At 31.8% G+C, this 24,981-nt stretch overlaps 3 protein-coding genes across 3 annotated transcripts in view; 1 reads left to right on the forward strand and 2 right to left on the reverse strand.

Moving 5' to 3' along the window:
• LOC134853982 (gamma-aminobutyric acid receptor subunit pi-like) overlaps nt 1-6,263 on the reverse strand; it is a 57,661-nt gene extending 51,398 nt beyond the window's left edge. Inside the window, exon 1 of the mRNA XM_063870017.1 lies at nt 6,089-6,263. The gene's annotated coding sequence lies outside the window, so the exon portion shown is untranslated. The remainder of the gene's footprint in view (nt 1-6,088) is intronic.
• The window catches only part of LOC134854647 (uncharacterized), a 350,978-nt gene extending 337,553 nt beyond the window's left edge, over nt 1-13,425 (reverse strand). Inside the window, exon 1 of the mRNA XM_063870995.1 lies at nt 13,414-13,425. The gene's annotated coding sequence lies outside the window, so the exon portion shown is untranslated. The remainder of the gene's footprint in view (nt 1-13,413) is intronic.
• LOC134854648 (transmembrane protein 208-like) overlaps nt 1-24,981 on the forward strand; it is a 412,118-nt gene that overhangs the window by 215,961 nt on the left and 171,176 nt on the right. The gene's annotated exons all lie outside the window — the stretch shown is intronic.

Genomic DNA, 24,981 nt, shown 5'->3' on the forward strand with positions numbered 1-24,981 from the left:
ATAGTGTGGCTCAATACCGCGCCCCTCTGATTGCTATACACTTGCTCTACCCACTAGGCTACATCCCTTGATAGGATTTCAAAGTTTTAGGAGAATAACAATGTTATAACAAGTGTAAGTTTGCATTATATTCGCTACTGCTATTGTGTATACTCGAAGCATGTTTATCTCGTTGCGGTTGAGCAGTTAACTGATTTCTGGTTATTTCTTTCTAGAAACTGTTTGTTTCTAAACCAGAAAAGAAATAGATCACTTCTGCACAGAAAATACGAGAAAATTAGGCTTGATAATTTACATAGAATTTCTATCTAGAAAAACAGCTTCCGTTCGTTACGGGCTATGATACAGCGTGTCTAAGATTTTTTCGGGATAAGGATAACTATTTACCCTCTTTGCAAAATTTCAGAAATTCAATTTTAATTGCCACATTCGGAATAACTTATAAACATTAAATTTTTAGTTTATGTATCATTTAAAAAGTGAGTAATATAATACGACGCACGAAAATATGAAAACCTAATTGAATGTTTACGTTCTTAGCATGCAATTTTGTACAGTATTGGTTGTCAAAAAATACATGCAATAATTTTATGAGCAATGTTTTTTTTGCTTTTATGAGCAAAGGCAGCATCCAGCTTTGAGTTTTTTTAGTGGGGGAAGGGAGCAATTGTTAATTTGACTAGATAAAAGTTTCCTTCAAATATACAACCGAGTTGACAAAAAAGGTAGTCAAAAAGTTTTAAGTTTAAGGAAAAATCATTCCACGTGTCTAGAAATTGGTCTGATAACTCTGCCACCAGCTTTTGTCAATTTTTTATTGTTCAAAATTGTATGACTAGCTTTTTTTCATTGTATAAAATTTTTCGATAACCTATTTTTTTCTCAAGTAAAATACAATAATTGGTCCTAAAATAAAATAACCAAGGTTTTCTCATATGTTAGAGACATAAAATTACTCGTATCATTATGTCTCAAAAAATGTTTGTTTCTGTGTAGAAATGGCCGTGCGACTAAAAAAACTGAAATGACTTTTTATCAATTAAAGAAAAAGTTTAATGGTTTTTCAGTATGAAATTTATGTCCCATTATTTTTTTTACAAAAAAGTAACTTTTTTTTCTGGAGTTTGCAATCTGTAAATTTTGTTCGAATGTCATTGCATCTTGCGTATCAACTGAGAAATATCTTTTTTTTTCATTTATGTAGAACAAAAAGCTCATTTTGAAAAAAAACTAATTATACAGTTTTTATAGATTTCGTATGGCTAGCTTTTCTTTCAAAAATTTTACGCGCGAAACTGTAGAAAAAGAAAATTTTTTGTATAGAAGTCAACACTGGCAACAACCTCTTAACCTTGATCTTTTGATCGTTGTGATTCAATTTGTGTTTTAATCGTCTTCTGAAAACTTCTTTGCGATCATCGATCATAACCATGCTTGAGGTTGTATTGGTTGTATCAAAGCGAAAAAGTAAACTATTTGAAAAGGTTTGGTTGAACAGAAGGATCTCTTTTACTACGTCCCTTCCCTTGCCTACCGCATCTATTAACGCTTTGTCACCCCATTAAAATTAGTCCAGGGGTTAAGTAAACGTGAATTTTGTTTCTATTAACAAATCTTTCCCATTTTGCAAAATTTAATAGGTAAAGAGATCCGATTAATCAATAATGGCCTAAAATACTACCAAAAGGGGATCCTTTTAGAACAATTTTTTTATTTCGAGAACATTTTAATTTCTAATTTTCTGGCCCGTTGTCTCAAAATTTTAATAATTTCAATCGAATTTCTGATCAGACACTGACTAAATTTAGACTATTTCCAGCCAAAAATTTATCTTGATGGGTTTTGAACTACCGCTTTCACGCATGCTAGATATAGCGTTGACCACTAGGATATAATACGTGCTTATTGTTCCGACTATCGATACGAAAGTAACGGAATATTTGTGCTCGGGGTGGTTTTTTTTCTAGCCATTTTTAACTAGCCATTTTTGACGGAATTTTTATATCATTCAAAAGTAGTGTTGTCCTAGGCTTAAATTTGAGAAGCTATTTCACCTGTGATCATCTTTCGTAAAGTTATGAAGGTTTAAAGATTCCCATTTTGGCCAATTTGGGACAATTAACGCGCGTTATATTTCGCGCTATTAACGCGTAAGCGGAGATTTAATCCGTCTTAGAAACCATTCCAAGTAGGTTGAAAGAAGCTTATTTGCCATAAATGATTTGTTTCAAGGAGTGAAATCTATTCTTTTGTACTTTATATGGTGTGTGGGGTGATGATTTTCATGGATTTAGAGTTTTTTTTTGTTTTTTTTTTCTTTTTTTTTACATTTGGTTTGTTAATGATATTTATGTTACTACTGCTCCATAAACTTTAAAAGGCAGTCGGAACATTCAGGGCTTCGCCCTGATACGAGCAGTCTTGTTTGCATTTTTACTGCGTTCAATGTGTGCGTACTCGAAGCATGTAGAATGAATGTATAATTCAATTCGGTTGAGCGGTGAAATAATTTTAGGGTAATCATTCTAAGAGTTATAACTTTTATAATAGGTCTCTAATTAATTCAAAGTTTGTTTTGCCAAAGCAACGTTTAAGTTTTAAAATTGACGCATTTTTTGAATATGAATGACTAGTTTTAGAAAAAAACGGATAGAAATCCATTATAATCAATTGTTATAGATTATATTGGATTTGTGTTTCTGAGCAAAAAAAAACGATTATAATCTGTTTTACCCGATAATTGATTGCTTTTCAATTTTATAGAATCAAGCAATAAAAAACTAGTTTAGTTGATTATTATTATGCCTTGAACAAATGTTCGGTATGTGATAGATAATAATCGGAGAAAACCCGTTGCGGAAAATACAACCTTAATTTATAGGTGAATAAAATGACGGTGCATTAATTTTTCTACTCTTGAGGTTTAATCAATAACAGGTATTGCCGGAAGCAAAAAATTGAGTGGAACTTATAAATTCATCAATAGGTGATAAAAACATTTTGCAATAATATTGTTCACTCTTAAACGCAAAGTTCCTTAGTCAAACCTATTCAATTTTATTGAAAAGTTAAATTTTTTAAGCTATGCTTCTCGAGTACATAGGGTTGAAATCCATTGAGAACATGTGCATCTTATAATTCAAACAAAATCAACAGATATTGCTCTCATACAGTCTTATACGTTTTTGCTTAAAAGGTGAAAAAATTTTGAAATCATGTTATTTTTCTGGCTCGGTTTTTTGTGGACACATTTTATATATAGACGTAGTTTTTGAGAAAAAATTTTCAAAAAAAATCTAAATTATCTCCCAGTCTACGAATGAAGGTCAAAAAAAACGCGAACGTTTGTTTTTCTAATTCATGGTTATTTGCAATGCGCGTTTTTTTATCATTTTTCGTTTTTCTATAATAAAAAAAGCCGTAATACTATTGGGAATGAGTAAGACAATGCGTTTTGAAAGCCATTTGCTTACGCCCACAGAATTAAAGGACTTATTCGAATTGAGGATCCGGTCGAATGGTTCATAATTTTTTTCCGAATCTGGACAATTACTTTCGGCTTTTCTCAAATTTTCATCGCGAAAATAACGCTAAAAGTTTTTAAATCTGAAAAATCGAGTTTTTCAAATTTTTCCTTCTGTAGCATTTTTGATATTGTAACATAATGCAATCAAAATTTTTATAAAATTTTGGAGTTTTCTGTGTATATTTAAATTTATTTGAAAAAAAAACATTCAAATTGCTTGATAATGATTTGTTTTGCTGAAGAAAATGACAAAAACAAACACTTTGCTCGGGATGGTTTATGTTTTATACCAGTTTCGATTTTTAAGTAAAACCTTTTTGACAAAAGCTTTTATTTTCCCTTTAAATCTTTCAATGCTCTGAGCCCAAAAACTAAGGAGATGTTTCATATGTAATTTTTTTTACTGGTAGGGCTTAAAATTGGCAATCGGAACCATTTGGCAAAAAAAAACGCAAAAAACATCCAACTTTATCTACCGCGTAACAAATGCGGCAGAAGATTTGAGATACAGCTAAACTCACTCAGCCAACCTACGGACAGTGGGGATAATCAGATATAATTTTTGAGCCGAGTAGGTTCGATTGAAAATATAACAGAAGTCACATTACGAGGCCAGACTGTGCACTGGATGGGCGCACAATTTTGTTTCTGTATGTTCCTTGATTCCAGAGACAAGTCTTTAAATATGTTTCAAAAGTTAAGTAGAATCCATTAACAAAATTTCAGTGGATTCCGCGTACAACTAAAAGAAAAAGTAAGTCCGAGTATCAAAGAAATTCCGCGACAAATCTGATTTTGACAAATTCCGGATTTCGGTTACAATTAACAGAATGCGCAGTTCGGCCTCGTAATGCAGACGTAATTAGTCTGCTTGGCCATTTTCAAAATTTTTAAGCAAAACTTATTGTTGAATGAGGAAACTTGGTAATACGAAACGTATAAAATTGCAGCAAAAAATAAATTCAATTGATTATAAAAAAGTGCACAAAGTTTCGCAAATAACTGCTAAAATCAAATAGATTTTCAATGGAATCAAAAAGGTCTGATTTCACAGTCACTAGTATCATTAGTATCACACTTTGAAAGCTGGTATTATCTGCCAATGTATCTTTTTACCACCAAAATTTACTCAAAATACTTTGTATTGAGCATCTTTGAAAGAGTTGATAGTTTCACAGTAATTGCTGTTGGAATGGTATGCGAAAGTAAGCAAGCTAGAAAAAGTTTTTCTAGCTTGTCCGAAAAAATAAGAAAAAAAACTATTAAGGCGGACCATCGGTTCCTTGAATTATAGTTAGAGTTTTTTGAATCTCAAGTTAAAAAATACCTTGCAATCAAAAACTGACCCTTATTATTCCCATGATTTCGTAAAAAAGGTATATTTCAGACCGAAAAACTTATGTTAGTTTTGTTTCAGTTATTGATAAATTTCAAAGCATTGACGTTTCATTGTTGAAACATTAATGATTCAGCCTTATGAAGTATAACTTCTATCAGCGATGAAATCAGAAAAAATCCATTGATTTTTCTGCGATATGTCATCGATGCTTCATAAATCACGAAACTAAAACAGTGTGCGAATATTTTGGTGGTTACAAAAACTAAAAATTCGCATCATAGAACAACTCTGAGCAAGAAGAAGTCAAAAAATAAAAACGTTATAAATATGAGTTGACTTAGAATCTGCTAAATCAATTTCCCCTTTTTTCACATATATCAACAAATCAACGTCTTTGAAAAGTACAAAACATACACAATTCAAAAACAAAGTCAAAGACGTGCAAAATGGGACTATAATTGATTAGAAAGGATTTTATGTGCTTGACAAATAAAATAGAAGTTGGGATAAAAGAATCAATCATAATTGTATCGAATAACAAAATGTAATAACCGATTATAGTGGATTAAAATATAGTTTAATTGATTATGATTCGTTTTCAAAGAGAGAGGATATAATCGATTATTAAATGATTATGAAAGATCATAATTTGTTAGATTATAAGCGCTTGAAACAGATTGTGGATAATATTTCGAACTAATATTGATAGTGAAAAAAAATCAAATAAAAACTCAAAATTAAAAATTTTTATTCATTGAAAGTTAAACTTAATGCTAAAAATGCTAAGATAAGTTTTGCTATGGCTAAGAATTTTATTTCAGTTAGGAATAGGTTCACATTGTTCATCCAAGTTTTTTTCTATCTGAATGCGTCAGCCCCCTCAGTGAAAATTGTATAAGGATCCGTAATACTGAAAATTATGCTTCTCTAAACTTTTCTAGAAAAAAAAAGACTTCTTCACGCGAAAAAAATGCACCAAAAAATACAATAAAAGTTCAGTTATTAAATTTGCTTGAAAAACAGTATACGAAAAAGTATGACTTTCATCTATGTTTTAGTCATAATTCATTAAAATATATTGAGTTGACAAAAAGATTTCAGTCATGATTCATCAATGGTTTATCACTAAAGATTGCAGCTATCATGTTTCATAGGTGGGTCAACGAACAATCATCGTTGAATTAGCACCGTACAGTAAAAATATATGCTTGAAAAAAACTGACTTTTCCGAATTGCAATGCGTGTCCAAACCGCGATAATCCATTTCAAACCCCAATCGATGCCAACTTTTTTTTATTTGGAAACTCGTTGAAAACTATGATAACAGAAATGAAAAATAACGGGGAGTATTATGCAGGAAGCATTCAATATCAGAAAGGGTAGTGAAATATAGATGGGATAAAGTTATCATTATCTAGACTAAAAAATAAACCATTATGGAACCCAAATAGTATAAAAACAAAGAACTGGCGCTTATTTTTTACGTGCCTTTCAACCTATGACGGTGTTTTGCTTAGCCGAAAGTCGATCATAGATAAAACCCTACAATAATTGCCTTTAACTTATGATACTTAGATTTTTTTTAGTTTCTCCACTTTTTGATTATCTCGAAGAATGATGACCTTAAAATTGGTAAAGTTGTTATATAAGCAAGAAAACTTCCATGAAAAATTGTAAAAATGAGTTTTCTTATTTAGCAATAACCGTTAGTAAAATGCCAACACAACACATATTACCATGAAAACCCTTCATCCTGTCTGGTAATAAAAAAACTTATTTTTTCAATATATATGCAAATCAACGTCTTTGAAAAGTACAAAACATACACAATTCAAAAACAAAGTCAAAGACGTGCAAAATGGGACTATAATTGATTAGAAAGGATTTTATGTGCTTGACAAATAAAATAGAAGTTGGGATAAAAGAATCAATCATAATTGTATCGAATAACAAAATGTAATAACCGATTATAGTGGATTAAAATATAGTTTAATTGATTACGATTCGTTTTCAAAGAGAGAGGATATAATCGATTATTAAATGATTATGAAAGATCATAATTTGTTAGATTATAAGCGCTTGAAACAGATTGTGGATAATATTTCGAACTAATATTGATAGTGAAAAAAAATCAAATAAAAACTCAAAATTAAAAATTTTTATTCATTGAAAGTTAAACTTAATGCTAAAAATGCTAAGATAAGTTTTGCTATGGCTAAGAATTTTATTTCAGTTAGGAATAGGTTCACATTGTTCATCCAAGTTTTTTTCTATCTGAATGCGTCAGCCCCCTCAGTGAAAATTGTATAAGGATCCGTAATACTGAAAATTATGCTTCTCTAAACTTTTCTAGAAAAAAAAAGACTTCTTCACGCGAAAAAAATGCACCAAAAAATACAATAAAAGTTCAGTTATTAAATTTGCTTGAAAAACAGTATACGAAAAAGTATGACTTTCATCTATGTTTTAGTCATAATTCATTAAAAAATATTGAGTTGACAAAAAGATTTCAGTCATGATTCATCAATGGTTTATCACTAAAGATTGCAGCTATCATGTTTCATAGGTGGGTCAACGAACAATCATCGTTGAATTAGCACCGTACAGTAAAAATATATGCTTGAAAAAAACTGACTTTTCCGAATTGCAATGCGTGTCCAAACCGCGATAATCCATTTCAAACCCCAATCGATGCCAACTTTTTTTTATTTGGAAACTCGTTGAAAACTATGATAACAGAAATGAAAAATAACGGGGAGTATTATGCAGGAAGCATTCAATATCAGAAAGGGTAGTGAAATATAGATGGGATAAAGTTATCATTATCTAGACTAAAAAATAAACCATTATGGAACCCAAATAGTATAAAAACAAAGAACTGGCGCTTATTTTTTACGTGCCTTTCAACCTATGACGGTGTTTTGCTTAGCCGAAAATCGATCATAGATAAAACCCTACAATAATTGCCTTTAACTTATGATACTTAGATTTTTTTTAGTTTCTCCACTTTTTGATTATCTCGAAGAATGATGACCTTAAAATTGGTAAAGTTGTTATATAAGCAAGAAAACTTCCATGAAAAATTGTAAAAATGAGTTTTCTTATTTAGCAATAACCGTTAGTAAAATGCTAACACAACACATATTACCATGAAAACCCTTCATCCTGTCTGGTAATAAAAAAACTTATTTTTTCAATATATATGCAAAATACAAAACAAAACGCAATTTTAATAATATTGATGCTGCTTTAAATGTACATTTTTTCTTGAAATTGCAGATCAGTTTTTCGAATTCAGAGGGTCCTTCTTTTTCTCTCACCCTCAGTTTCGAATAATTTAATTCGTCGTCATAAAATAACAACAAAACAACCTCCCATAGGGAGTTTTTCTGTGGAGGGACCTTTACTAACGAACTCACAAATAGAGACTTAAAAAGAATTTACTTCATCAACTTTCGCTCGATGGCTGAAATATTAACTAGGAATGCCCGCTAATTTTTCTCTGAACTTTTACTTTGAACGATGCGCTTTTATTCAAAACAGACAGAGCGCATTCCAATAAAAGCATCTAAGCATCAGCAAAAGACATCCGGTCAACCAAGCTCGTTTATAAAAAAAAGGGAAGCACGTGTTTCATGCTGCTTACGTGCAATGCATAGAAAATTGGATCAGCGAGTGTTCTTTTGTACCAAGTTTTCGATTTTTTAATTTGACATAATTACCCGCCACAAGGAGTTCACTCTATGTTTCCGTCTTGGACCGTCTTGACCAGTTTTGCTTTTATTTCGACCGTCTCGCCTTTTGACCCAATTCGGGCATTTTTGAATTTTTGGACGTGAATTGAACGTGAGGAGGGGATTTTAGTCGAATAATGATTGAGTTAAACTAAATGAATTAAAAAGATAAACTGCCATCCACTGAAAAATTCCTAACTTACTCGTCTAACAATACCCATCCTAACAAAACTCATAACGAAAACATTCATTGCAATTTTTATGATTTATTATCACTTTTTCTACGTTTTTCGACTCTTTTCCAGTTCCCTCCCTTTCAAATTCAATTTTGAAAAGTCTATTTAACGTTGTCATAATGCAATGAAATTTGGCGTGGTGAACAAATCAACAATTCTGAGCAGATTTGTTCTTCATACTTTACAGCGTAAAATCACGCGTTTAGCCGTAATAACATTTAAAAACTCTGTATTTTGAAAGGGTAACTGGAAAAGAGCCCGTTTTTCTTATTAGTATTGTGAAAACTTTCTTAACAACGTGTCGAGACTAGGTCGAGACATGATTTTGTACCATGTTTCTTAAGATCTTCAATTTGACTGAGATCTCGTGACAGATTCAAACTGCAGGTACAGGTAGCGCAGAGTTTTATCAACTTCCTGCCAAACGAAAAATTGGAGTTCGAAACATTGTGATTTAAGATAACTCCAAAACATGAACAAGAGTTTTTCAAATGAGGTAATTTGAAGCTGTAATTCCTTCAAAAAAGTTTCTTTATTTTTGTTGAGTGCTAAGATTGTTTCATCAAGTTGTTTTTTGATATTTTTTGAACAGTTACTCGTACTTTTCCTGATTAGATATAAAAATTCTATAAATGGCGCAAAAAAACTGAATCTCCACCGTTTTTATGTGTATTAAAAGCAGGCGCGGATCTCTGGTTTTCTCGAGGGGGGGTCTGGGTCGGAAGGGGGTTGAATCCCCTTCCGAAGGAGGTTGAGTACCCCCTCCCTAAATCCGCCCCTGGTTAAAAGCAGGTGCGGATTTATTTAGGGGGGACGGACACCCCTCTCAGGGAACTGACCCCCTCCCAAACAAAGGGTCCCCCCTTTGGTATTATTTTATGACGTCCACTTTAGGCTAAATAACTCCAAAATTTTTCTAAAGGCACCTTCGGCACCAAAAAACACTAATTGTGAATGGGCGCGCGGGCCGAAAAGTGCTATTTGTGGGTCAAAAACTTCCAAAAAAGGCTTAAAAACGCCTTTTTGGACTATTTTTTTTTTGAATTTTGCCTCCGGAATAGAAGTTTGGCCATCATAGGGGCTTTATTGTGTTCTAGTAGTGCTCAAAACCAATTTTGGTCGACCTAAAACAAATGTTCGTGTATATTCTTGAAAAAATTTTGAAAATCCGCCACCCTCGAGAAAATCTTAGACCCACCCCTGAAAATAGAAAAAACTAAAATGAAACGTGAAAAACTATGAAACCTAAAAATAGTAACTGAATTAAACAGCAAACGAGATAATTTTTAAACAATTTTTTATGTTTCATCAAAAACTTCTGAACAAAAGTCCATATTAATCAAAATGGTTGATTTAAATGGAATAGAATTGACTTAAAAATAAAATAATCATACGTTTTGAAGTGACTATAGTCATTTTTTTTTGAAAAATTATTGATTCTGAGTATCAATTGACAATAAAATTGATTATGATTCATGGACTTTCGGTGTGGGGACAGTTTTTAATAATAGTACTACTTCTTAAAATTAGTTTTTTTAACTTATGAATACCCTGTTTTTTTCCAAAAAAAAGATTTAAAAAAGATTAAAATTTGCCTTAAAACTTCATAAATTGGCTTGTCTTACCACGGGACGATTGTGATAGACCAAATTTTGATGTTTTTACCATGCTCGATGCATATTTTGATTTGCGCACGACTCAAAAACCTGTCTCTACTATTCTTTTTTGAGGCTGTCGAGGCTTTACTGTGATAGTGGAAACAACTAATGAGTACCTCGACATTTTTTCTAATAACTAGATCTCTAAAAATGAAAAAAGCTAATAAAAAAATTGCATTGCAACCAATGCTTTATAAAATGATAACCGTATAGCACATTTCAAAATGATTATAATTGATTATTTTTGTTTTATACTGACAAAAAGCTCAATTTTAATCAATTTTTATCCATAAAACTCCACCATAACGGTGCGGAAAAAAAAGCAAATCCTACAAATGCATACAAAAGAAAAATTCGTAGCATTTTATACTTTGGCTAAAAAACTACCCATTTAGTTTTATAATATGCGGGAAAAACTAGTTGTATAGTTGTAGTTGCCTTATATCCAGGTTGACATCCATAAAGAAAATACCTATCAAACAATTTCATATATAGAATCCATGAAAAAAAGCTTATCATCCAACTTTTATGATCAAAATACATTTTTTTGAAAACTATTTTAAATGGTTTAAAACTCTAACAAAACAAATTAATGGCAGTTTTGATTGCGTGAAAGCAAATTTGCTTCTGCAGCCGCATATACAGTTTAAGAAAAAACTATTACGTGTAAAATTTGACTTTTGTGTCTATATTAATCAATAATAGTTGATTAAAATGGATTAGACGTGACTTGAAAATAAAATAATCATACGTTTTGAGGTAACTATAGTCGAATTGTTCACCCCCAAAAATTCAAAAAAAATCACGAGCAAGTAAGTTTTTTTTTTGTTTTTCTATGCTAAGTTAAACATGAAGTCCTGAAACAAAAAAAAACCTTTTTTCTCAACCAACACAATTTAATGGTTTTTTTTTGTATATAATTTTACGTTATCGGTATTTAGTTCTGTCTGAAAGGTTACCATTAACTTACATGGCTAAGATCACCAAATGCGGTTTATCTGCGAGGTAATTGTCAATTACACTATTGGTTTTCTTATTACAGAAAAACCTTGATTCAGTTGTTTCGGATTTCAGAAGCACAAAATTTCAGAACAAAAAGTTTTTTTTGTATTCTTTTCTATGGAGTGCTTATCATAAAATTTCATATTATTGAAAAATGCTTATTATTTAGTTTTATAGTACAAAAAATGCATTTGCTATTTTCTTAACTTCTTTGTGTTGAAAGCTTGTTATTTAATTCCCAAATAAAGCAAAAAATGCTTTTATAATAGTATGAAAAAACAGCTTGTCATTTTTTAATTCCTTTTTTGGTCTATGAAATAGTATGAAAAAGTTTGATAAACATTTTTTCCATGTTATGAAATTGTATAATAGGCATGCTTTGTCAATCCGGGCAATTGAATTGATAAGTTTTTTGATCATAGAAATGAATCATTGTATGACTCGCATCTGAGCATTTGAATCAGGTCATCAATTTAATCTGAAAACGTTCATTCGATAGTGTTTTTTTCTACTTATTAGATAAAAAACAATTAGTGGTAAAAATAACAAAAACCTTTTTGTTTATTGTGCTATTCTAATAAATGTTCTCATATCAGTCAGACAATACTCACGATAAAAATGATGGGAACACTAAGGCTGTGAAAAACCGTTGAAATTGATGATTTTTCAGTCAAGTAAAATGTCTATCAAATTCAATTAGAAACAATCAAATTTTATTATTCATCATAAATTATCTTTTCAATCTTGAAATATTTGATTTTTCATTTTTGAATTGAATAAACATGTTTAAAAACCGAACTATCTTATTTAAACGGAAGAACTATTTGTCATGTTTTGCTGAAACAAAATACCAAAATCAAAATTTATACACAGCGCAATCAATTTTCTTAGGATTCTCTTTTAGCTAAAAAAAGTTTTTGGAATCATGGCTGAAAAAAATTTGAGGATAAAATATCACTCGAAACATTCTGATTTTTACTTTTAATTTTGATTTTGTGTGGGAACCATTTAGACAAAAACTAAAACACACCAGAAGACAAAGTTCACCCCAATCTCAAAGGTCGGAACAAATATGTACTCTTGGACAAACTCTTAAACCTCATTAAAAATTGTCTTCGAGCAACAGCCAAATTGATTAAAGCTGTTCGTATCAGGGTTAAACACTGAAAACTTCCATTCCCCCTCAAAATCAGGGAAGGTTACATGACAAAAGATCCCTTACCTTAAGATCCCAAACGAGAAGATCCCAGTCAATAAGATACCATTCCAAAAGATACCTCGTTCTAAAATCGCCCACGACATAAGATACCATAATAAAATAACAAAGAACCTGAGAATTGAAAATAAAGCGGTTAATCGATCAAAGCAAAAACAAAGCGTCGGTTAAAATCAAAGAAACGGCAAAAATTTTGCTGCACAAATTTCGAACATAAATGACCTTGCTAATCACTTGGCCTTTAAAATGAAACTCAAACTTCAAAACAGCTTAGACTATAAATGAACTTGAAAAGGATTTCCAATTAATCAAAACCAACTTTGCTAAAAATGGCCTGATTTTCCAGACAATTCATGTCGGTACAAAATTGAAATTGAGTTTTCGCAAAATTCTAAAGCTTTGAAATCATTTTCATTACGAATCACTTGCCATTCTATTTGATAAAAAATATCAATTCTCAGATTTGATCAACTTTTTTTCGCTAGGCGCAATACTCAAAGGGCCGTCAAGCCCCTACCCCTAACCTAGCCTCCCGTAAATAAGAGCAATTGCTCTGGGATCAAATTGCTAGAGACAGCATTTTCGAATGCGAGTCGTAGTATTGCGTTTCGGCGTTCTCCGGGAGGGTGCAAGGAGACGTCTATAAAAAAGTTGATCAAACAATTTTAAATTTAGGAAAAATTAGGCAAAAACTATAACAAAATTTAATAAGTTAAATGGGCAAGTGAACGGATATAAGACAATAAGTTAGAGTCTGTGTATGAACTTGTTATCTGTTGAACTTTTTCATTCAGATCACGGTACTTCTTCCGGGATAAGTTGATAATGCCGCTGGATGCCTTCAAAATGTTGAACTTTTGATTGTAGGAATCCAGTTGAATTTTTTCGAGAAACGTATGTATTGAAGGATGGCTGCCTTGAAACAAAGCGGTTACACCTGGATGCCACCCTTCAACTGCATTTGTGGTTCGGGCTAGACCACACACAGCATTTTGATAATGGTTCCGAGTTTTTGATACTCAAAATTTATTGATTCTGAGTATCAATTGACAATAAAATTGATTATGATTCATGGACTTTCGGTGTGGGGACAGTTTTTAATAATAGTACTACTTCTTAAAATTAGTTTTTTTAACTTATGAATACCCTGTTTTTTTCCAAAAAAAAGATTTAAAAAAGATTAAAATTTGCCTTAAAATTTCATAAATTGGCTTGTCTTACCACGGGACGATTGTGATAGACCAAATTTTGATGTTTTTACCATGCTCGATGCATATTTTGATTTGCGCACGACTCAAAAACCTGTCTCTACTATTCTTTTTTGAGGCTGTCGAGGCTTTATTGTGATAGTGGAAACAACTAATGAGTACCTCGACATTTTTTCTAATAACTAGATCTCTAAAAATGAAAAAAGCTAATAAAAAAATTGCATTGCAACCAATGCTTTATAAAATGATAACCGTATAGCACATTTCAAAATGATTAAAATTGATTATTTTTGTTTTATACTGACAAAAAGCTCAATTTTAATCAATTTTTATCCATAAAACTCCACCATAACGGTGCGGAAAAAAAGCAAATCCTACAAATGCATACAAAAGAAAAATTCGTAGCATTTTATACTTTGGCTAAAAAACTACCCATATAGTTTTATAATATGCGGTAAAAACTAGTTGTATAGTTGTAGTTGCCTTATATCCAGATTGACATCCATAAAGAAAATACCTATCAAACAATTTCATATATAGAATCCATCAAAAAAAGCTTATCATACAACTTTTATGATCAAAATACATTTTTTTGAAAACTATTTTAAATGGTTTACGTGTAAAAAAACTATTACGTGTAAAATTTGACTTTTGTGTCTATATTAATCAATAATAGTTGATTAAAATGGATTAGACGTGACTTGAAAATAAAATAATCATACGTTTTGAGGTAACTATAGTCGAATTGTTCACCCCCAAAAATTCAAAAAAAATTACGAGCAAGTAAGTTTTTTTTTTTGTTTTTCTATGCTAAGTTAAACATGAAGTCCTGAAACAAAAAAAAAGCCTTTTTTCTCAACCAACACAATTTAATGGTTTTTTTTTTGTATATAATTTTACGTTTTCGGTATTTAGTTCTGTCTGAAAGGTTACCATTAACTTACATGGCTAAGATCACCAAATGCGGTTTATCTGCGAGGTAATTGTCAATTACACTATTGGTTTTCTTATTACAGAAAAACCTTGATTCAGTTGTTTCGGATTTCAGAAGCACAAAATTTCAGAACAAAAAACTTTTTTTGTATTCTTTTCTATGGAGTGCTTATCATACAATTTCATATTATTGAAAAATGCTTATTATTTAGTTTTATAGTACAAAAAATGCATTTGCTATTTTCTTAACTTCTTTGTGTTGAAAGCTTGTTATTTAATTCCCAAATAAAGCAAAAAATGCTTTTATAATAGTATGAAAAAACAGCTTGTCATTTTTTAATTCCTTTTTTGGTCTATGAAATAGTATGAAAAAGTTTGATAAACATTTTTTCCATGTTATGAAATTGTATAATAGGCATGCTTTGTCAATCCGGGCAATTGAATTGATAAGTTTTTTGATCATAGTAATGAATCATTGTATGACTCGCATCTGAGCATTTGAATCAGGTCATCAATTTAATCTGAAAACGTTCATTCGATAGTGTTTTTTTCTACTTATTAGATAAAAAACAATTAGTGGTAAAAATAACAAAAGCCTTTTTGTTTATTGTGCTATTCTAATAAATGTTCTCATATCAGTCAGACAATACTCACGGTAAAATTGATGGGAACACTAAGGCTGTGAAAAACCGTTGAAATTGATGATTTTTCAGTCAAGTAAAATGTCTATCAAATTCAATTAGAAACAATCAAATTTTATTATTCATCATAAATTATCTTTTCAATCTTGAAATATTTGATTTTTCATTTTTGAATTGAATAAACATGTTTAAAAACCGAACTATCTTATTTAAACGGAAGAACTATTTGTCATGTTTTGCTGAAACATTTATACACAGCGCAATCAATTTTCTTAGGATTCTCTTTTAGCTAAAAAAAGTTTTTGGAATCATGGCTGAAAAAAATTTGAGGATAAAATATCACTCGAAACATTCTGATTTTTAATTTTAGTTTTGATTTTGTGTGGGAACCATTTAGACAAAAACTAAAACACACCAGAAGACAAAGTTCACCCCAATCTCAAAGGTCGGAACAAATATGTACTCTTGGACAAACTCTTAAACCTCATTAAAAATTGTCTTCGAGCAACAGCCAAATTGATTAAAGCTGTTCGTATCAGGGTTAAACACTGAAAACTTCCATTCCCCCTCAAAATCAGGGAAGGTTACATGACAAAAGATCCCTTACCTTAAGATCCCAAACGAGAAGATCCCAGTCAATAAGATACCATTCCAAAAGATACCTCGTTCTAAAATCGCCCACGACATAAGATACCATAATAAAATAACAAAGAACCTGAGAATTGAAAATAAAGCGGTTAATCGATCAAAGCAAAAACAAAGCGTCGGTTAAAATCAAAGAAACGGCAAAAATTTTGCTGCACAAATTTCGAACATAAATGACCTTGCTAATCACTTGGCCTTTAAAATGAAACTCAAACTTCAAAACAGCTTAGACTATAAATGAACTTGAAAAGGATTTCCAATTAATCAAAACCAACTTTGCTAAAAATGGCCTGATTTTCCAGACAATTCAAGTCGGTACAAAATTGAAATTGAGTTTTCGCAAAATTCTAAAGCTTTGAAATCATTTTCATTACGAATCACTTGCCATTCTATTTGATAAAAAATATCAATTCTCAGATTTGATCAACTTTTTTTCGCTAGGCGCAATACTCAAAGGGCCGTCAAGCCCCTACCCCCAACCTAGCCTCCCGTAATTCAGTTGTTTCGGATTTCAGAAGCACAAAATTTCAGAACAAAAAGTTTTTTTTGTATTCTTTTCTATGGAGTGCTTATCATACAATTTCATATTATTGAAAAATGCTTATTATTTAATTTTATAGTACAAAAAATGCATTTGCTATTTTCTTAACTTCTTTGTGTTGAAAGCTTGTTATTTAATTCCCAAATAAAGCAAAAAATGCTTTTATAATAGTATGAAAAAACAGCTTGTCATTTTTAAATTCCTTTTTTGGTCTATGAAATAGTATGAAAAAGTTTGATAAACATTTTTCCATGTTATGAAATTGTATAATAGGCATGCTTTGTCAATCCGGGCAATTGAATTGATAAGTTTTTTGATCATAGTAATGAATCATTGTATGACTCGCATCTGAGCATTTGAATCAGGTCATCAATTTAATCTGAAAACGTTCATTCGATAGTGTTTTTTTCTACTTATTAGATAAAAAACAATTACTGGTAAAAATAACAAAAGCCTTTTTGTTTATTGTGCTATTCTAATAAATGTTCTCATATCAGTCAGACAATACTCACGGTAAAATTGATGGGAACACTAAGGCTGTGAAAAACCGTTGAAATTGATGATTTTTCAGTCAAGTAAAATGTCTATCAAATTCAATTAGAAACAATCAAATTTTATTATTCATCATAAATTATCTTTTCAATCTTGAAATATTTGATTTTTCATTTTTGAATTGAATAAACATGTTTAAAAACCGAACTATCTTATTTAAACGGAAGAACTATTTGTCATGTTTTGCTGAAACATTTATACACAGCGCAATCAATTTTCTTAGGATTCTCTTTTAGCTAAAAAAAGTTTTTGGAATCATGGCTGAAAAAAATTTGAGGATAAAATATCACTCGAAACATTCTGATTTTTAATTTTAATTTTGATTTTGTGTGGGAACCATTTAGACAAAAACTAAAACACACCAGAAGACAAAGTTCACCCCAATCTCAAAGGTCGGAACAAATATGTACTCTTGGACAAACTCTTAAACCTCATTAAAAATTGTCTTCGAGCAACAGCCAAATTGATTAAAGCTGTTCGTATCAGGGTTAAACACTGAAAACTTCCATTCCCCCTCAAAATCAGGGAAGGTTACATGACAAAAGATCCCTTACCTTAAGATCCCAAACGAGAAGATCCCAGTCAATAAGATACCATTCCAAAAGATACCTCGTTCTAAAATCGCCCACGACATAAGATACCATAATAAAATAACAAAGAACCTGAGAATTGAAAATAAAGCGGTTAATCGATCAAAGCAAAAACAAAGCGTCGGTTAAAATCAAAGAAACGGCAAAAATTTTGCTGCACAAATTTCGAACATAAATGACCTTGCTAATCACTTGGCCTTTAAAATGAAACTCAAACTTCAAAACAGCTTAGACTATAAATGAACTTGAAAAGGATTTCCAATTAATCAAAACCAACTTTGCTAAAAATGGCCTGATTTTCCAGACAATTCAAGTCGGTACAAAATTGAAATTGAGTTTTCGCAAAATTCTAAAGCTTTGAAATCATTTTCATTACGAATCACTTGCCATTCTATTTGATAAAAAATATCAATTCTCAGATTTGATCAACTTTTTTTCGCTAGGCGCAATACTCAAAGGGCCGTCAAGCCCCTACCCCCAACCTAGCCTCCCGTAAAAAAGAGCAATTGCTCTGGGATCAAATTGCTAGAGACAGCATTTTCGAATGCGAGTCGTAGTATTGCGTTTCGGCGTTCTCCGGGAGGGTTCAAGGAGACGTCTATAAAAAAGTTGATCAAACAATTTTAAATTTAGGAAAAATTAGGCAACAACTATAACAAAATTTAATAAGTTAAATGGGCAAGTGAACGGATATAAGACAATAAGTTAGAGTCTGTGTATGAACTTGTTATCTGTTGAACTTTTTCATTCAGATCACGGTACTTCTTCCGGGATAAGTTGATAATGCCGCTGGATGCCTTCAAAATGTTGAACTTTTGATTGTAGGAATCCAGTTGAATTTTTTCGAGAAACGTATGTATTGAAGGATGGCTGCCTTGAAACAAAGCGGTTACACCTAGATGCCACCCTTCAACTGCATTTGTGGTTCGGACTAGACCACACACAGAATTTTGATAATGTTCCAAAGAGAAATAGGAAAAGTGTTTTTCGACCAATCAAATCCCCTCTAATGTACGTTTTTTGGAAATAAGCAGTGAGCTCGTCTAATTTTTCGAGATTGTTTTGTGAAATATCCAGTTTGGTTGCCACACTGCATATTTCCTCAATGACTAGGTCGAACCCGATTTCCACTTTTGACTCTGGAACAAAACTAAGCGCAGGAATCATATTCAGCGCTAAAACTAGCTCGCTGTTTGATTCGTACGTCTTTTTAAGGCCCAATTCGGATATTTTTCGCATAAAGCTCTGACAGAGGTGAAAATAGCATCCCTTAATGTCAGTTTCGTAATGAGAGGTAAAAGCACTCAGAGCCGCAATTTCAAAGTCGATCAAAATTCTTTCCGGGGTTACGTCACCGATAAGCGATTTGAGTGCGGTTAGGAATTTGTTATAGGTTGATAAGCGCTTATTGCTAAGCAGAGCGTAGACGCAAGGTGGATAAAACCCGCCAATCTGGATGTGTACAGTGTACAGCTGGTAAAACTGACTGGGGCAAAATTTGAAAGTACCGTCTACAAGCCAGGTTTTGTTGTACAATTTAAGTGCATTGAGGTTCTCAAGGTCGCCAAAAATTAATATGCGTTCCGTATCTTGTTTTCCGCTATCAAAAAGACAAAATTGCTTAAAACGATCGGATATTTCGAAATGGCGGTCATCTGTGGCAATAGTGGGCAGGGACGTTGTTTGTTTACTTCTGTTTAAAGTTCGCGTTAGCGCCGACCGGGAGGGCAAAGACAGTTGGGTTGCTTTTTCGTCCTGCACCAATTGCAAACTAGCTGCGATTATCTGGCTGTTTACTGGATTTAATTGACTCCTAACTGTCTCCTTCATTTGTTGAACTAGTTGCCGAGCTTCTGAGCGTCCTGCGTTGAGCTCATGACTATGCTCGTTGCTCTGTGAGATTCGCTCCCAGAAGTGATTAAAGTTTTCGGGCATTTATACGATCTCCATTTGCTGCAGCGCCAGTGTGTCGTTGTCTTCGTATCGCGTTTCTTTTGAAATTCATAGCCATCAAGAATAATCAGAGTTTGGCCTTTTTGTGAGGTTCCCCAAGTAAAAGAATTCATTTTTGACTTATCAATGAGTTAAAGAGGGAGATAATGAATGCAGAGTGTATACATTTTCAATTAAGTTGTTCTAATTCAATGCCATATTAACACTAAATTAAACACATGTTGGCACTATGTTAATCCCAAAAATGAGTCCAGTTTAAATTAAGTTATCTTAAATTTGCATTGTTTTTCAATAGCGCGAACCTAATTGAGGTATCATTACTCTAGATTTATTTCTGCTTACACTTTGATCATGATTTTTGTTCATAATTCATGGGATCTTTTTAATTGGCATGGGATTTTATGGTATGGGCGATTTTTATACAAGGGATCTTTTGGTATGGTATCTTTTGTCATGGGAGCTTTTGGTATGATATCTTTTGTCCTGACACCTCAGGGAATTAATTTTTGGTTTATTAAACTGGTCAAAAATGCGATCTGTTTGCTTTCAATTAATTTTTAATGTCATCTTCTATCAGGCCACTTAAAGTACCAAGTGAAAACATGTATTAAACAAGTGATAAGAACAAATTGCCTAAGTTAATTTTGTAGAGACATATTTGTCACTGACGCTCAAATGAACGACAAGTAAAGCTCGGAACTAACCCAAATAGAAATTTAGATTGCTGATTTAAATTATCCAGTTAAAACCCATAAAGCTTGCTTATATTTTCAGCAGACTCAATTTTATTTATTTTGATTTTGCAAAGCTTCGATTTTACAAAACTAACCAAATAATTAAAAATATATATATCTGGCTTTTTTGGTCATCAAAAAGTATAACTAAAGTATTGGTTCAATTCCTGACAATGATTTACCTAAGTTAGTCTTATACGTATTTCAACAGTTTTAGGAAGGCGTAATCTCCAAAATTAGTTCGAAACTTTATTTGTTTTCTACACATCATCGTTTTTATAAAGTATTGATGACAATTTCTGGCGATTAACTGACTATAAACTAATTCATGCGAGGTTTTTTTTTGGAAAAGATGCTCAAAAAATTCAAAATAAGACGCTCAGTTTGATAAAGTTTTGTCAGAAATTGAACCAATTGTTTCCTCACAAGATTTAATTGATCAATAAATGTCGAAAATGATCCTTTTCAGAGATAAACTTTGTTTCAGAATTTTGCAAAAAAAAAACAAGCTACAATATAATAAATCTGCCAAAATTTCAATCAAGTTTAATTTTATATTTTTCCGCATTAAATTAACCCAAATTGAGCAAAACGCAATTGAAGTTTCAATCTGCATGCTTTTCGTCTGGATAAGTTAATTCAGCTCTCTAGGCTTCGAAGTAATCACAAATTCAAACAATTAAAATTAGCAAAAATGATAGAAGTTTTGCGGTGTGGTCATCAATATCTTATAAAATGTATAAAAAACACTGCTAAAAAATTTTAGTTCAAAAGTAGAATGTTGTCTGGAAACCAGCAAGGAGCACAAATATTCCGTTAGTTTCATCAAAAGTAAAAACACTTGGTAAAACTCTGAGTAGCCTGGCAGCTGATCTGATGTTTTGGTTCCATAACAAATTTATGATGAAGAGCAGCCTCTTGAAGGTAATTTTTTAGTTTAAAAAATCTGCACTTCATTCTAAATCGCGCAACGAATTTGATAAAAAAGACAACTTGGCATTGCAAAAGACTGATTTTCAATAAGCTGTTGAACATTCTCCAATCTTTTTCTAAAAAACGTTTTTTGGAGACAATGATAAATACGCGCCTCAAGACTTATTTAATGTCATGCCTCACAGGTTTAAAACTAAAACATAAATGTAGCGTTTAGAATTGTCTAAGATTAAAACGAAAATGAGTTTTTAACAATTTGCGTTCAAAAATTAAGTCATAGAAGGCTTAATTCCAACAAATTTTATACTTTTGAAAAAAGATATTAATTATCAAAAATTTAGTAAGTGATTTTGTTGTTAAAAATGCAGTTACTTTAAAAAGCAGGAAAAGAAATCAACCTCGAGTTATGCGACAAACATATATGATTTATTTTCTTGTCATTTTGATGAAGTTGAAAACCAATTCACACTAGATGTCTATTCTTAGATGCAAAGGGAAATATGAGAGGAAAAATTATCAACTAAATTGGGTGTTTTGTAAAACAACGATTGAAACAAAGCTGTTAAAGATACCTGATTGCATTTTTGAGCAAAGTTTTCAAATTATTTGGCTAGTTTCCAAATAGCTGAACCACTTTCGGTTGTGATTACTTTTTAATTGCGACTCTTTTGTTGGTGTAAATTCCGAAAACATTAACTTAAAAATATTGCGTCTCGTTTTCAAATTTTAACATTCTAGTTTTAGAGTTGCCAGAGATAAATTTGGTTAAAGTTTATTGGTTTGGATTTGTAATCTGGGTAGTAATCTCGGTTTTTACTTGTTTTTTGCCACTCAAAATTTTTTTTTCTTAAGTTCTTATTCCCATTTTTGAGTATCTCGTATGGGTTCGCCAACTATTTTTTTCGCCAACTATTATGGGTTTTCGTTTTGATGGTCAAAGTAATTTTTTTTATCATGGACACGATTTTGAGTTTATTTTTGTATGTATTTGAATTAGAGCTCAATTTTCATCCACGAAATTACTTCTCAAACTTCTGTCAAAACTGTACCAGATTAAGCTTCTCACGTAGCTCAACAAAACTTAAGAAGGATTTAAAAATTGGCGCAAGATTTTCAAAAACTTTCACATAAAAAGTTGATGTTTTATATACTAAAAATGACACTTTTTGGCTATTAACCAGAAAAAAAATTCTTTTTATTATGTTTTGGATAAGGAAATCTTTCTTAGGTGTTTTTTGTGCCACAAAAGATGCTCACTTTGATATAGTTCTGTCTGAATTATTTTTTATGATTTCGCCATAAGTTTAATTTGACCAAAAAAGCAAAAAAAGTTACCTTTTTGGGGTAAATTTTTGTTTTCGAGGTTGCAAATCAAGCTATTTTGTTAAACATTTGCCTATATGTTAGGCAAGTTTTTTCGTCACTTTTTCCATCTAAAATGAACCCAATTTGAGAAAAATGTTTATAAAGTTTCATGTTTTATGAGTTTTGTCCGGATAAGTTAAATCAGCGTGTAGTATAGTCATCAAATTAATCTCAAATTGAAACGATTCAATTTTGCGGAAAATGATCAAAGATGAAATTTATTTGAAATTTTGGAGCTTTGAGCATCAATTTATTTCAGACTGTAAAAAAATTTCCGCCAGAAATAGCTTGTTCAAAAATTTTTATTTGTCTGGAAACCAGCCCGCGATCAAAGGCTCCGTCATATTCTTCAAAAGTCGGAACAGTTAGTGAAGTGCTGATTAGTCTGGCTGGCAGCTGATCTGTTGTATCTGTGCCCAAACAACTCTTTGGCGGAGAGCCGACTGAATAATGGTAATTTCTCAGACAAATCGATCAGTTATTACTAAAAACGTAACAGAGAAGAAAAATCCTCAATTTTGTTTGGAGTAATTCACCTGATTCTAAATTCAACTATAGAATTGACAGATCGGGCATTTTAGAAACGCAAAGACTGATTTTCAAAGGAAAAAGAAAATTTTTTGAAGGTATTTTCCGATACAAGCTTGAGGGTTTTCTAAAAAACAGGCTTGAAAGTGAAAAATTGATGCATAAGTTACATATTTGGAGTTGATTAAGAATACAAGTAAAATAGAAACTTACCACTTTTCAATAATGAATTCCAATCCCCGAAGGTTCGGTTTTTAATAATTTATTTCATTGTTAAAATCAGATGTTATCAAGTAATTAGCAGGTGTTGTTGTTGTTTATTTTAAAAATAAATTGTGTACTTTGATCCTTTGGAGTCGCTAGAAGCTGTGTGCAGTTAATTTAAAAAGCAGGAAGTGAAATCAATCACGATGCATGCGACAAATATCGATGGTTCGTTTTCTTGCCATTTTGATGAAATACACAACCAATTGACACCAGAAAGGCTATTCCTAGGTACAAAAATAAAATATGACGGTGAATCAAAATAAATTGGGGAAAACATGTCGACGATTGAACCAAATTGTCTATAGATACATGATTGTATTGTTATAAGCAAGAACCTCTAAGATTGTGGTAAGTTTCCATTCGGTTGACACAGCAATTTAATTGTGATTAACTTTCACATTTGTCGTGTGGACTGAAGATCTTTGTTTTATCGCCCGATTGGTCTTCGAACTGTTTAGACTGCTTGCTTGCTGACTATCGGCGTAAGTGTAAAATCTGAAAACGGAAACTTGAAATTATCGCGTCTCGCGTTCAAATTTTAACCCTCTAGTTGTAAAGTTACTGAAGATAAAAGTTGTTTGTCTGGAGTTGTAATCTGGGTAGTAATCTATTTGTACAATTCCGCTTGTTTGTTGCCACTGAAAACTTCCCTCTTCAGGAGCCAGAACCTCTGCTTCAAACTGCCAATCTTGTGTATCATTTATTGGTTCTCGAGAGCTCTTTTGTTTGTTGGTTTGAAAGTTCGCGTAAATTCTTTTAGATGAGAGCAGGGGTGGGGGGGTCACAATGATTTTTTTGATATAAAGTACACGTTAAACTCGTCGCTTAGCTTTGAAAAAGCCAATATATGTTTTCAAGATCAAGTTAATTTGATATCAAGGGCAAAATTTTCAGTTTATCATTGTATAAACTTCTGAAATAGAGTGCTCCATTTTAGAGCGTCAGTTCAAGCGTAAAAATTACCATGACAGCAACAACCATAAAGATCGGGAGCTTCTTGATTTATTGCTTATTTTTGTTGAGTTGAAACTTAAAATACAAACTTTACTTATGCAGTACTAACAACCACGCCGCCTTAAGCCAGTTGAGACTAAAAAGCAAACTATGTCTATAGTAAAACTGTAAACCTTTTTATGACAAACTGCTACATGCCTTTCGATTAGGAAGTCTTTTTTGTTGTTATGTGGGCTTGATCGGAGGTAACTCTGACTTTCAAAGTTACATGAGCATGAAAATCTATCCACGGAGTCATTTCTCGAACCATGTCTGCCAAGGAAAAAAACATATTGAAGTCCCTGGGCCGATGTGCTCGGCTAATGTTTCAAATTTTTTTACCAAAATCTGATATAATTCAACCGTCTGGATCAATTTCAGATATTC

This window comes from Symsagittifera roscoffensis, chromosome 9, assembly GCF_963678635.1.
Source record: "Symsagittifera roscoffensis chromosome 9, txSymRosc1.1, whole genome shotgun sequence".
Classification (NCBI taxonomy): domain Eukaryota; kingdom Metazoa; phylum Xenacoelomorpha; order Acoela; family Convolutidae; genus Symsagittifera; species Symsagittifera roscoffensis.